At 37.6% G+C, this 15,408-nt stretch overlaps 1 non-coding gene across 1 annotated transcript; it reads left to right on the top strand.

Annotated features, from left to right (window-relative positions):
• Positions 1-336: 336 nt before the first annotated feature.
• TRNASTOP-UCA lies at positions 337-409 on the top strand. Its single transcript has one exon. It is a non-coding gene; the product is annotated as a tRNA-Sec (tRNA).
• The last annotated feature ends 14,999 nt before the right edge of the window (positions 410-15,408 follow it).

Genomic DNA, 15,408 nt, shown 5'->3' with positions numbered 1-15,408 from the left:
TGGGGAAGACTTCCTGGGATTCATCCATTGGGCTATACTCCTCTGCAAGGGAGGTGCTCTCTCTATGGACAGTGCTAAGCCTAGTTCTGACATGCTGGGAATTTGATATTAGAATCCTCTCGGGGAGCTGAGATGGTAGTCCTTAACTGGGAGTTAGAACATGTGGGCCTTCACCCCAGGGTTGTTATGCAAAATCAGGACTCTCAGGCCTTGATGGCATTGAAACCCACTGATCTGGTTTACCTCTATGACTCATGCATCATGCAAACCCTACCTCACAGAACTTCAACTTTCCCAAAAAACATTTTTTTTTTTTAAAATGGCACAGTAGGGACTTCCCTGGTGGTCCAGTGGCTAAGAATCTGCACTTCAACTGCAGGGGGCCCAGGTTCAATTCCTGGTTGGGGAATTAGATCCCACATGCCACTACTAAAGAGCAACAAGATCAAAGATCCCAAATGCCACAACTAAGATGCTGCAGAGGCAAATACATAAAGATAAATATTTTTTTAAAAAAGAAAAAAGGGCACAGTATAGAGGCTATTATTCCAAAGAAAGACAGAGAATGGAACCCTAGCTGTCAGTTATTATCAATACAACCATGAGTGAATTATCTCAACTCTCTGAGTGATGAGAATTAAATATAATCATATACCCCCAATCCTGAAGCAGTGCCTGGCACACAGTGATAGCATAATTGAAATTATTATTCATTAGTTACGGTCGTTATTAATACCAATTTTCTGTAAAATTGCTGCAGTTGAGAAACTCTATCCTAAAAAAATCTGTCCTTGTAACGTTTTGATGGGAGCAGAAAGCTTGAGTATTTGTTTTCATATTTGTTTACCTTCTCTGTTTCCTACTAACTCAAAAAAATAATACTTTGCCTGGAACATAGGAGGAAGTCAATAATATTTTAATCATATGAAGCGAAAGGAATGCTTTGTAACCATTATTCCAACCCAGTTACCTTTGGCAAAGAATACTGGACAAACTGAGACTACCTCTGTAATTAGAGCTCATATTACAAGGTTTCAGGGCTAAGTTAAGTTGGTCTCTGTGCCTCTCTCTCTTAACTCTTCTAAGTATTTAGAAACAAGAGTAAATTTTAATAAATGCAAAGCTTGTGGACAAAAATGTCATCTCTCGTGTGTGTCATCAATGTAACTATAGGGTTAAACTGCTTTGTTTTTGCTTCGGAGCCCTGCAAGAAAGGCACATTTGGAAGAGATTTTATGCCTGAGAGACTGTTACAAAAGTGGCCTGTCATACTCTTGAAGGGGAAGATGCTGACTTAAGGGAAATGACAATTTCATGCGCTGCACCTGAGGCTTAAAATCTCACCTGAAATCAAGTGAGAAGCCTATTTTTGAGAAGCCTATTTTCGAGAAGCAAAGAGCCCGCAGGTAGGTATCAGTGAGGCTCTGGTACCACATGATGTGGCTGCTGCTTCTCAGCCCTGGCTGCACATGACAATCACCTGGGGAAATGAACACCATGGAGATGCCTAACCCTCTAACCCTCAGGATTTTAAATAAAACCTCTGAGTTGAGCTAGGTAGCAGAGAAGAAGTAAAGGACCATTATAATATTTGAGCTGTTTGGGAGAGCCACATCAGGCAATATTGCTGGCTTTTTACTTTGCAATATTAATTAGCTGTCCTAATATGTAGGCTGCCAACAAATCTTACACAACATCCTTAGAACAACACCTGACATCTGTGCTTTTGTCAGTTTCCAGAGGCATGTATATATTATGTTTAATTCTCAAAACTGCCCTTAAGAATAACCAGAAAATGCATTCATTCTTTTAAAGGTTAAAAAAAAAAATGAGCTCAGAAAACTCACTTGACTCACCCAAATTTCAGTCAGTCGGGTCCTTCTTTTTCGCCACTTATTTCTTCAATAATATATTAAGTATGTGGTATGTGATAAAGGCTTATGTGTTAACTAGTTCTGGGATGCCAGCAGCAGGATGCAGAATTCCAGGCAAGAGGAGGCTCCATGGCGACAGGAACAGGGCATCACCAAACAAAGTGAAAGACTGTTTCGTGGTAAGAGTTTTGTCCGAGGGTGCTGGGGGAAGGACTCGTGCAGGTTTGAAATCACTGGAATTGGAGTCCACCGCTCTTCTGGTCTCAGTTCCGTGTCTTCACCACTCATACTCTTCTCTCTACATCCCAGGCATTTAATCTCCATTTCAACACACAGTCTTCTTTGTTAGATACTATGTTTTCCTGTCGTGGTGCCGACTACCCCTACATATACTTCAGGGGCACCTTCACGCAAAGCCGTCAATTTTCTTGCAGGCACTATGAACATGTGACCAAGGGCTGGCCAATCCTGTGCCTGCTCACTCTGTTCAGTGATTGGTCTAAAATATGGGCGTTACCAGTATGGCCAACATAGACCTTCAGTGTGATTTCATTCGAGGACACCGGGAGACAGTGCTCTCTTCCCGGTGGATCATGAGCTGTGAGATGTCTTCTCTTTTGCCTCTTGAAGAGTCGTCTGTTGCAGGAGACACGAGTGCAATCTCGGACCATATTGTGCTGTGCCTTGAAACCACCTGTCTTGGATTTCCCAATTAAGACAATAAATTACTTATACTGCATCAAGACGTATGAGTTTTATTTGTCAGTTTTGCAACAGAAAATAATCTGATCATTGCACCATATGTCTCAATAAGGACTTGGGGCGTTTGAATGTGTTTTTGATGAACCAGTTTTAGCTCGGAATGGGGCTGTTAATGCATACTTGAAAAATCTTAAGGACCATTCCTCTGCAATCATAGCCTTTGGCCTTGGCTACAAAGGACATTTCTCAGAGCATCATGGAGTGTGATCCTACATCAGTGCAGGGCTTCTTTAGGTGCACTTCTGGACCAACAGTATCAGCATCACTTGTTAGAAAGGCAAAGTCTCAGGCCCTTTCTAGGACTTACAGGAGCAGAAACTCTAGGTGGAGCCTGGCAATATGGGCTTTAACAAGCCCTCCAGGTGATCTTGATTCAAGCTGAAAATAAAGAATTACTACTGTAGAGTCCAAACATGCCCCTCTCTTTTAATCAGAGGTAGCTACAGCATATTTTTGCATTTATTACATACACACAGATCTTCCTTGTCTAAACAATTTTCCAGACCTATAGAATCTGAAAGTGTCTTAACCTGTTTCTGTTAATAATGACAATAAACAGTAAAAGTCACAGTAGCTGTGAGTTGAATGCTTCATTCAATGCTTCTAACAGACAAAGAATCATACCACTTTCTGTACACGTATTACTTTCTTTTTGACTGTTGGCACTGTGTGATGTTTTTGGTTTCAGTGTTTCCCCAAATGAATAATTCACAATACCCTGGAAACCATTCCTGGATTAGGACTCAGGAGGTACATCTCCTATATTTATTTGTGGGATGCATTTTTGTGGCCCTTTTTAGTCTTTCAGGAGAGATAACATCATTTGAAAGAATCAGCAAGAAGCTTCTGATGGTAAAACAAGACACTTTTGCACGGAGGTTAGGGATAGAAAGTTTTTGCAAATAATTCATTATTTGCCTGTTATCACAAAAGCATGTCTAACCCAGGTGGAACGTTGCACAATTTACAAGTCATTTGTTTTCAGCATGGCAACTTGAAGCTAGTAAAAGTACTCTGGTACTGTGGGGAGGGAATCATAAGTTATGTATTTAGTGGCACTGATTGTTTAGACAGATTCAACTAGAGTAGTTTCAAATGCTGATTCATATCAGCCAACTGGGCACCTTAAGAATTAACCAGGGGCTTGTGGAAAGTATGGTTTTCTGAGGTTCTGAGTCCAATGATCTGGAAGAGAGCCCAGAAATCTATATTATATGCAAAGGCTTTGAAGCTGGATCAGGGTCCTCTCTAAATCAAGACCATTGGTTTACAAACTATGCATTAATTATTTGGAGGAACTGTCCTAAGGCCTATGGGCAATCCTTCAGTGAGGTGCCACTTTTATCTGTTTTATATTCTGAATTTTGGTGTAAGGTTTAATTTAAAGAAAAGAATATGCTATGATTTTTTATTTTTATTTTTTTAATTTAATTTAATTAATTTTTTTAAATTTTATTTTATTTTTAAACTTTACATAATTGTATTAGCTTTGCCAAATATCAAAATGAATCCGCCACAGGTATACATGCATTCCCCATCCTGAACCCTCCTCCCTCCTCCCTCCCCATACCATCCCTCTGGGTCATCCCAGTGCACTAGCCCCAAGCATCCAGTATCGTGCATCGAACCTATTTTTAAACTTTACAATATTGTATTCGTTTTGCCAAATATCGAAATGAATCCGCCACAGGTATACCTGCGTTCCCCATCCTGAACCCTCCTATGATTTTTTAAAATCACTATTTTGATTTATTCTTTTGCTTAATGTTGTAGGAGCTTTGGGACTGGAGTCCAGGCCTCTCTCTACCATTACAAGGCTCCTTCTGTCTGCACCAAAGAACCAACAAGGATCCAGGACTATTGAGGGGGAAAAGAGTTTTCTCAGAACTGTCTAGCTTCCAGCTACAAAGCAGGTTTAGGGGTATGATAATATGATCAGGTCCTCTATGTCTTCTAACTTATGATGCTCACCATTTAAAAGCTGTCTCTGTTTGAACTTGGCTTGTTCATTCACAGAAATCTGCAGAGAGGTGACGCTGACTCTGTGTCAGTTTGCTGAGGTCCTGTGAGTGACAACTAGAGAGAGAATGGTTAAAGTTGTCATAGGCTTTGGGTTTAAAGTAGAGAAAGCTGAAACTGTCTTTCTTCTTCTTTGGGGGATCTCCTATTGCTTCTGATTGTGCATCTTTTTGGTTTTAAGATTTTAAGACACAGGTTTTAAGGTTCTTGTTATGGAAATAAAGAAGCACTATTTTATCTAACACTATATATCTAAACACTATTTTATAAAACTCTGAGAGGGGCAATTTATGATTATGAGACCTCGACACAGATTTTGGAGAAGAACTGAAAAGTATTCATTAACAAATATGTATTTAAGGCATAGGCTGAGCAACTGAGGTTCATGGGAAAGCAAGGAAGAGATTGTGCAAACATGTACATATAATATGCTTAGAACCAACTACCCCCACAATCACACATAAAACACATTCTGTCTCACAGAGATGGTTTCTAAGTTTCCTTTGTAAATATGAGGCAAGCAACAGGAAAAAAAATATTGTATAACCCTCCTTACTAACAGGGATACAATCTGCTGGTGGCTACATTTGTCCTTCTAAGAAACCACAAAAGGCTGGTTTTGTGCTCAAAAGATGACCATGGTGTAATGTGATACTCCTTTTCATATAGAGCATAGAACTTTGATAGTTGTGTTTAGTTGTTTTATTTTTTTAAGAAAAAACAGAAATAAAAACCTTTTGCTTTTTAAACCTGAAGTAAAGAATTAATAAGTTATTTTACCAAAAAATGTTCAAGTTCTTGCCCCAAACAGATCCAAGTCAGGGTGTTAGGAACTGTGCCCCCATAGACAACATGTTCCATTATTACCTGAAAGACAGGATAATTAGGATTCTTCAGAGAAACAAAGGCAACAGGATATGCATCTACAGAAAGAGATTTATTATAAGAAATTGGTTCATGTAATTAGGAAGGTGGACAAGTGTCAAGTCTGCTGGGTGAGCTAGAGACTATTGTTGAGTCAGTCAGTGGTGTAGTTCCTGTTCTAATCCAAGCTGAGAACCAGGCCTTACAGGGTATAGGGAGTGGATCTTTAATGGGCATCCAGCCCAGTAGAGAATGATCAGACCTGGACATTAGAAAGACTCAAAGGTTAAGTGGTACTGTAGGAAGTGTTCTAAATTATACTCTTCAATCCCCATTATTAACAGAGTAAGGTCATGATAGTATTTAAACTATTTTCTGCATACTTAGTATTCATGAGTTGGGCTTTAAATGGTTGGATACAACTTTTGAAATAAGCTTGTGGAATCAAAACAAATCACTTTTGTCTTTAAACTGTCACAGAGCCAAGAAATATGATGTAAGAGGAAGGGTAAGAGGAAGACTTGTTTCCCTCATAGCACAGTAATTCAATTTTACTTTGACCTGTAATAGTAATACATTTTCCCTTCTAAGGACCCCCCAACCACATATTCCAGTATAGAGCCCACTATGTAGTCAGGGTGCTTGTATAGGACAAAATTCTCTGTTGTTTTAGGAGATTATATCTAAACACCTTTATTCTTTTGTGCCAGCTTCAGAAATCCTCATGCTGCCAGACTTTGAATGTGATATAAGCATCAACCCCCAAATAAGAAAGTAGATTCTGACAGAGCTATATAATCAAAAGTAATTTTCCTTTTGCAACCATTCCACAAAGAAACAGAAAATATTTGAAGTTCTTCAACTACTTCTACTGTTTTACATTAGTATTCTTTTTCGAGAGTTGTCATATGAAGCTAGGTCAAAGCTGAAATAATAATATCTTGCATCATTTTATTTTTTATTTTGGTACTTCTCCCCTAACTTAGAGCCTGTCTGTTTTCAATATTCCCACTATCCTTTCATTTTGCCTTCTGGGCAATCTTTTCTCAAATCAAAGAGTGGAATTTTCTTGTTATGTTTTAAATACTTTAGAGCCACCCCTGTATTTCTAGGCAACAGTCTCATGAGCTCCAGTCTACACAAGGAAAAGCAGAACGTATAGCCTGGGGGATTTGGGAAAGGAAGCGAAGACACCAGTGCTGGGATCACCCATCTGCTGCCTTTGACTTTGAAAACGAGTGAGCCCAAGGTGAAGACCAAGACAGGCCATATATAATAAAGGCATCTGGAAATTTTCAAATGGTGCAAATGTATCTTCCAATTAAAAATAGACACCTAAGTTTTAAAAAATAAGCCTTTGGAGAGGAAGTATCTCACCTCACCTCTAAACCAGAGCACAGCACATTCTAAGTTCAAAGATAGAGATACATCTGTGGTGCTTTTTAGAGGTGACAGAAGAGGTGATAAACCAGAGAAGCACTGATAGCTGAGGCTTGGCCCGGTTTGAAGTGTGGGTACCAGTGCTACTGGGAAGCAGAGGAGGAAGGCTTAGGGCATTTTTTCACGCATCCAGAGGGCTGTGAGGGAAGGTTTCATAGAGTAAGAGGTATTTGCCTTATGGCCTAGATCATATATTCTGTGTACTGCTGTCCAAATTCTTTGACTAGGGAACTATGCAGCTGTAAGTATAGATGTGATCTGCCCGCCTAACACTCAAGAAAGCTGATGGCAGTCTTCTGTGTCTCAGCACCCTGCATAACCAGAAATAACAAAAGAGACCAGCCTTCACTGCATACTTAATACTTCTTAGGCACATGGGTAAGTGCTTCGCATATATTATCTCACTGACTCTTCCAGGAAATACAGTGAAAGATCACCATGACCACTTAACACATGAGGAGACGAAGTTGAAACATATAAAGTATTTTGTCCATTCAGCTAGAGAGTGTGAGCAAAGGAATACAATTCCAACAGAACCAGCGACATAATCTGTGAGGCCCTCTGTTTATAAAGCTTATTATTTTCATTATTTCTAAAATCAGTTTTAATACAAAAAGCTACACATATTTAATGTATGTAATTTGATGCATTTGGACGTGTGCCTATACCCACAAAACCATCACCTCCAAAATTTTCCTTGTGTCTCTTTGTTTTTGGTTGTGTGTATACATAGGTGTGTACATATTAACACTTGACAAGAGATCTACTTTGCTAACACGTTTAAGTGCTCACTGCTATATTGTCAACTATAGGCAGAATGTTGTATAGGCAATTTCTAGAACTTATTCATTCTTGCATAACTGAGACTTTATACATGTTGAACAGCATCGTCTCATTTTCCTCTCCTCCCAGCTTCTGGCAAATGCCAATCTATTCTTCCTTCTATGAATTTGCCTATTTTGGATACCAATGTGGAATCATGCAATATTCGGCCTTCTGTGACTGGCTTAGGAGCAAGCATCTTTTAATTTTAAGGCTGGAGTTAACATCTGCAGGGATGTTGGAGCCCAAGAAAATAAAGTCTGTCACTTTTTCCATTATTTCCCCATTGATTTGCCATGAAATGATGGGACTGGATGCCATGATCTTCGATTTTTGAATGTTGAGTTTTAAGCCAGCTTTTTCACCCTCCTTTCACTTTCACCAAGAGAATCTAGTTCCTCTTTGCTTTTGCCATAAGGATGATGTCATCTGCATATCTGTGGTTATTGCTATTTCTCCTGGCAATCCTGATTCCAGTTTGTGCTTCATCTAGTCCCGCATTTTGTATAATGTACTCTGTATAGAAGTTAAATAAGCAAGGTGACAATATACAGCCTTGACATACTCCTTTCCCAATTTGGAACCAGTCTGTTGTTCCATATCTGGTTCTAACTGTTGCTTCTTGACCTGTATACAGGTTTCTCAGGAGGCAGGTAAGGTGGTCTTGTATTCCCATCTCTTCAGAATTTTCCACAGTTTATTGTGATCCACACAGTCAAAGGCTTTAGCATAGTCAGTGAAGCAGAAGCAGATGTTTTTTTCAAGAATTCTCTTGCTTTTTTTATGATCCAACGGATGTTTACAATTTGATCTCTGGTTCCTCTGGCTTTTCTAAATCCAGCTTGAACATCTGGAAGTTCTCGGTTCACATACTGTTGAAGCCTAGCTTGGAGAACTTTGAGCATTACTTTGCTAGCATGTGAGATAAGTGCAATTGTGTAGTGGCTTGAACATTCTTTGCCATTACCTTTCTTGGGGATTGGAATGAAAACTGACCTTTTCCTGTAGCTTTGTTATGTATTTTGAAATGGAAGAAGTATGATGGCTCCAGCTCTGCTGTTGTTTCTCAAGACTTACTTTGTCTATTTGTGGTATTTTGTGATACCACATTAAATTTTGGATTAGTTTGTTTCTTTGCCTGAGAATAATGCCATTGGGATTTTGATTTGGGATAGTACGGAATCTTTAGATCACTTCAGGTAGCATGGGCATTTTAATAGAAATATATATATATATATATTCCAGTTCATGAATGTTGGATGTATTCTCATTTATTAAAGTTTCTTTAATTTATTTAATCAGTGTTTCATAGTTTTCAGCATACAGACCTTTTAACACCTTGGTTAAATTTATTCCTGGGTATTTCATTCTTTTTCAGACTATGATAAATAGAATTGTTTTCTTCATTTCCTTCTTGGATAGTTTATTGTCATTGTGTAGACATAAAACTGATGTTTGTATGTTGAGCTTATACCCTGCAACTTTACTGAATTTGTTTATTAGTTCTAACAGGTGTGTGTGTGTGTGTGTGTGTGTGTGTGTGTGTGTGTGTGTAACGTTTTGGGTTTTCCATGTATAAAAATGTGTTATCTGCAAACAGAGATAATTTTATTTCTTCCCTTCTGATTTGGCTGCCTTTCACTTCTTGATATTGCCTAATTACTGTGGTTAGGAATTCCAGTGCACTATATTGAATAGATATAGCAACAGTGGGCATCCGTGATTTGATGCAGATCTCTGAGGAAAAGTCTTCAGCATGTGAATTACACTCAATGATAATATGCTGAAGACTTTTTACATGGCGTTTATTATGTTGAGTTAAATTCCATCTACATCTCCTTTGTTGAGTGTTTCTATTATAAAAGTGTGAGTTAGTCAAATGCTATTTTTTTGCCTCTCTTGAGATAATCATATGATTTTTATTCTTAATTATGTTAATATGATAGATAGCATTTGCCAATTTTCATATGTCAAACAATTCTTTCCTCCTAGAAATAAACCCCACTTGATCATGGTGTATGATTCTTTTAATGTTCTGTTGAATTTGGTTTAGCTAGTATTTTGTTTGAGACTGGCTGCATTTATGTGCATCAAAGATATTGGTCTGTAATGGTCTTACTTGTATTTTCTTAGAGTGTCCTTATTGGCTTTGCTATGAGGGCAATGCTGACCTAGTAAAATGAGTTTGACTCTACTAAGGATTGTTGCTAATTCTTCTTTAAATGTTTGGTAGAATTCACCAGTGGAACCTTCTGATCTTGAGGTGGTAGTTGCCATTGTTGTTGTTGTTGGGAGACTTTTGATTATTGATTCAAAGTTCTTATTTGTTATTGATGTGTTCAGTTTTCCATTTCTTCATGATTCAGTCCAGGTCAGTTGTATATTTCTAGGTATTTGTCCACTTTTTTCCCTAGGTTATCTGATTTGTTGCCATATAATTGTTCATGGTAGTCCTTTTTTGAACACTTTTATTTCTGTCACATCAGTTGTAAAGTTTCCTTCTTCTTTATAAAATTTTATTTATTTGGTCTTTTATCTCTTTCTTTTTTAGTTAGTATAGCTTAAGTTTTGTCAATTTTTTTTATCTCTTCAAAAGCCAACTTTTTAATTCAGTGACTTTTTTTATATTGCTTTTATAGTCTATTTCATTTATGTCTTTTGCGATTTTTGTTTCCTTCCTTTCCTAACTTTGCACTTGATTTCTTCTTATTTTTCTAGTTTCTTGAGGTTGAAAGATAGGTTGTTTATTTTAGCACTTTCTTATACTTAAATGTAGACAAAGTGAGCTCTTCAGGTTGAAATAAATAGTATTAAGCAGCAACATGAAAGCATATGATAGTATAAAACTCACTGGTAAGGGGGTGCCGTCTACGGGGTCGCACAGAGTCTGACACGACTGAAGCGACTTAGCAGCAGCAGCAGCAAGGGTAAATATACAGACAAATATGAAAAACAGTAATACTGTAATACTGGTTTATAAATCATTTTTAATTTTAATGTAAAAGTTAAAAGACAAAAGTATTAAATTGTATACACAAAATTGGATAATAGGTTTATAACATTAAAATGTAAATCTCAACATTAATAATATGATGAGTTATTTTTTCCGTCTCTACTGATCTGTAGTTCTGGCCGTTTATTTGCCATCCTGTAAGTCTCTAAGATGGAGAAGGCAATGGCATCCCACTCCAGTACTCTTGCCTGGAAAATCCCGTGGACGGCGGAGCTTGGTAGGCTGCAATCCATGGGGTCGCTAAGAGTCGGACATGACTGAGCGACTTTCCTTTCACTTTTCACTTTCATACATTGGAGAAGGAAATGGAAACCCACTCCAGCACGCTTGCCTGGAGAATCCCAGGGACGGGGGAGCCTGGTGGGCTGCCATCTATGGGGTCGCACAGAGTCGGACACGACTGAAGCGACTTAGCAGCAGCAACAGCAGCAAGTCTCTAAGAGAAGATATTCATCTTTAAATTAGAGACCAGTGTTTTACAGCTGAGGTATTTTTGTTCTAGTAATTGTGAAATTTTCCTATGCAGACACAGTAAGGTTCCATGAGATATACCAAAGTGTATGTGCCCTTGAGCTTTCTGAAAGAGAGGTGTTATATAAATCAAATCAGGTATTAACATTGCCACAACTTTATGTGATAGCATAACCAGCAGCAGCTGGTAGCAGCAACCAGCAGCAGTCTGCCCTGGAAGTGTTTATTCTCATCTAGGCATGATCATGCATTAATGAGTTGATATTTAAATATGACAAGGCTCATTTGTAACTTAATTTGAAAATAGTAAGTTGTTAGTGGTTTTATATTTCCATTTCCATTGCAGAGGGGCCACAACTGGTATGTACTGTGGTCCAAACGTGCATATTACAGAAATATGTCTGCTGTTTTATAGCTGTGGCTTGAAGACCTCTTACACTGCTAATGGGATGAAGTTATATGCTCTCTTTTAGTTTCTGATGAATAGTGACTCTCATATCAATTGTGGGATCCAAAAACACATGCAGGAAGTCATTGGTGAACAGTTGTTCCAAGTAGGTTAGTCTTTTTTACTTTCCTCTTACTCTTATTTTTTTATTTACATATATTAAGCCTCTGTGGGTCAAAAATCTCTCATTGGGGTTAGGTTTGCTCCAGGGAAGGTAAGACTTTTGAAAACAATTATATCTCTCAAACTTTGTAGAGAGGGGGCCAGAAGAGAGAGAGTTGGGAAAGTCAGGAAGAAAAGGAAGGTGGTGATTACATAAATGAATTAGACAGGAGATAAGGAAGATTTCAGAGGAGACAAGGAATCTATCAATCAATTTTCCCTCTCTTTGAAAAGCATAGCGATGTGATTTATGTCTTTTAAATAGCGTCTAAACAGTATTCTATTCTTCTAAATTTAAAAAAGCTGAAAAATAAAGAAAAAGAAACAGACTAACTTTTGTATTAAGTACACCTTAGCAACGAGATAACCCTGGGTAGGAGGAAAGGAGTGGAGGAACAGATTTTTTAAAACACCAGTATTCTTAGTTTTGTTTTATAATTGAGCCATGGGTTAAAATTTTTGAATTGGTTACTAAAGGAATCTATTACTGGGTTTATTGCCATGATCAAATATTCTAGGCATATTTAGGCTTAAGGTTTCAATTTTACAGAAAGCACTTTCAATTGCCATCCCTGGAAGAGATTAGTTTATGAGACGTGAGCAAACTCAATTTGAAAAAAAAAAATTTCTGAGCTCTTATTCTGTATATAGCACTGGGCATCATGGAGCATACAAAGAAAAGAAAACATCATGATTGGGCATATCAGCAGCACATGTGGAACAATTAAAGGCAGCAGAGGCAGCTCGTGGTGGGACTCGAGTATGGCATCACTGTAAGCACTTAGGGAGATAAGAGGAAGGACCAATTGCCTCAGGTAGAGCAAAGCTTAATGTTAAAAGAGTGAAAAGGTTTCAAATGAGTCACAAGGGAAAGAAGCCTTTCCAAACTGAGGCATTAAAAAGACAACAGGGAAAAGAAAGAGTGGGATGAATTGAGAAAGTACCATTGACATATATATATACTATCATGTGTAAAATATGTAACTAGTGGGAAGCTGTATATAACACAGGGAGCCCAACCTGGTTCTCAGTGATGACCTAGAGGGGTGGGATGGGGAGAAGGGAGGGAGGCTCAAGAGGGAGGAGATATATACATAATTATAACTGATTTGCATTGTTGTAGGGCAGAAACCAGCACAAAATTGTAAAGCAATGTTCTGTCAATTAGAAAAATAAATAAATAAAGATGGATTCATGTAAAAAGTAGCCTTGGGCCAATCTGGAGGTGGGTAGATCAGACCTGAGTTTACAGGGCAAAGCAAAGATTACTGCTGGAAGTCTTAGAGGATGAACTAGAGGAAAGGGGGAAATGAAGTTATCTGTGCATAGGAAACATTTATTAAATGTCTAATGTGTGCTGGGCACCACTTTAACATTTGTAGTTACAAAAATAAGTAGGATTTTATACTCCAGAATCTCACTGTTTCATAAAAGAGACAAACAGGTAAGTTAATACAAAATTAGTGTAATATACATGATAATGGAGGCTTTAAGATTTTCTAGGGGCAATAAGAAAGGGTATCATCTACGTAGGAGTTGCTACAAATAAATATAATCTCTTTCCCATTATAGCGTTCAGATCAGAAACTTGGATTTAGGCACTTCTGTGTAGATGTAATGGGAAAAATCCTAAATGCCAAAGATTTGAACTGTCCTTCCTGCAAATTGAGTTTTAGTGTCTTCTGACTTAAAAGCAGTGGTTTTTTCATTGGGTGTGTTCAGCCTTAGCATCACCACTGACAATTCAGTGGTTTGACAAACCTAGGAGGGAGAAAAAAGACCTGGAATCAAACAATGTTTTCAATGCTTTAGGATGTATTTACAATAGAACACACCCCCATTTAGAGCAAGATAAGCTCTGCAGACTCAAGCTTCTGTAGTTTGAAAGCCAAATGGATTGTTTGAGAGAATGTGGTTTCTGCTGATAATTGGAAGAAGGATAAGAAGGTTATAAACAATGGGCTAAAAAGTAAATAATGTTTAGGGAACAATTTTACTCGGTATCTCTACTTCTTATAATTAAGTCTCAGCTCAGTAATTTGTTTGGAACTCAATTTTCAGTAATTTTTTGCAAGTCATAGGATGCTAGGTCTATGGGTATGCTGGTTGTGTTAAACTAACCTACTGAAGTTATGGCTAAAGAAATTTAGAAAAGTCATGGTGAAGTTTTAACTACTGCATACTATCTACATTGGAAAACTGTTGTCATATGGAAGTAAGGAGAAATGGGTCACTTTGTCTGTAGACTTCACAATAAATTCAATATTCATTCATTTATTCATCTGCTCACTAAATTTTACTGAGTATTTTCCATTGACTAGACATTGTGTTGGTTTCTTGTTAAGATTTTAGGATTGGGCAAGTTTCATCTTTTTGTTAAATTGAACTGTAGTAGATTTACGATGTTTTGTTAGTTTCAGCTGTACAACTAGAGCAAAGTAATTGTTATGCAAATATATGAAAAAGAAAACTGAACTATTAGTGATTCCGTCATATCTGACTCTTTGAGACCCCATGGACTGTAACCCACCAGGCTCCTCTGTCTGTGGAATTTTCTATGCAAAAATACTGGAGTGGGGAACCATTCCCTTCTCCAAGAGAATCTTCCTGACCCAGGGATCAAACCCACGTCTCCTGCATTGTGGATTCTTCATCATCTGAGCCACCAGGGAAGCCCACACACATATATGTCTATGTTTATATTCTTTTTTCTCTTCTATTCCACTATAGGTTATTACAAGATATTGAATGCAGTTCCCTGTACTATACAGTAATTTCTTGTTGCTTATTTTATATACAGTATTGAGCATTTGTTAATTTCCTATTCCATGTTTATCCCCCCTTCCCAATTTGGTAAGCATAAGTTTGTTTTCTGTGTCTGTCTTTTTCTGCTTTGTTCCTTTGTACTGTTTTTTTAGATTCTACATATAAACGATATCATTCAATGTTTGCTTTTCTCTGTCTGACTCCCTTCATTTAATATGATATTCTTTAGGTCCATGTTTCATCTTTGAAATCCCATTAAGCAGTTTGCAATAGTGCATTGTAGTAATAATAAAGCTAACTAAAACTTATTGTACACTTACTGTGTGCTAGGCTCTTTTTAAAGTATTAACTCATTAAATAAATATATATATTTTGTGAGTATATCATTATTTTTGTCTTTCTTTTACAATTGAAGCAACTGAAGCTCAAGAGTAAGAGACTTGCCAAGATCACAGAGCCATACGGATTCCGATTCAGGCAGCTAGAATCTAATCTCTTAAATATTTTGATAAATAGAGTATGCATCTTTTTCAACAATCAGCAAGAATGTATTGAGTATATCCACTGACATGTGAACATTTCCAGAGAAAAGACTTTTCCTATATTATCTCCTTATGCTCAAAAACTAGCAAGGAAAGCCATTGTTAGATATTTGCATGTGTGTGTGTTTGTGTATGTGTTAAGTTGCTTCAGTCATCTCTGACTCTTTGCAACACTATGGACTGTAGCCCACCAGGCTGTCCATGGAAAACTCCAGGAAAGAATAT

Source organism: Bison bison, unplaced genomic scaffold (assembly GCF_000754665.1).
Source record: "Bison bison bison isolate TAMUID 2011002044 unplaced genomic scaffold, Bison_UMD1.0 scf7180017862165, whole genome shotgun sequence".
Taxonomy (NCBI): Eukaryota; Metazoa; Chordata; class Mammalia; order Artiodactyla; family Bovidae; genus Bison; species Bison bison.
The sequence above is the reverse complement of the archived record's forward strand: the minus strand, read 5'-3'. Positions and strand labels throughout refer to the sequence as shown.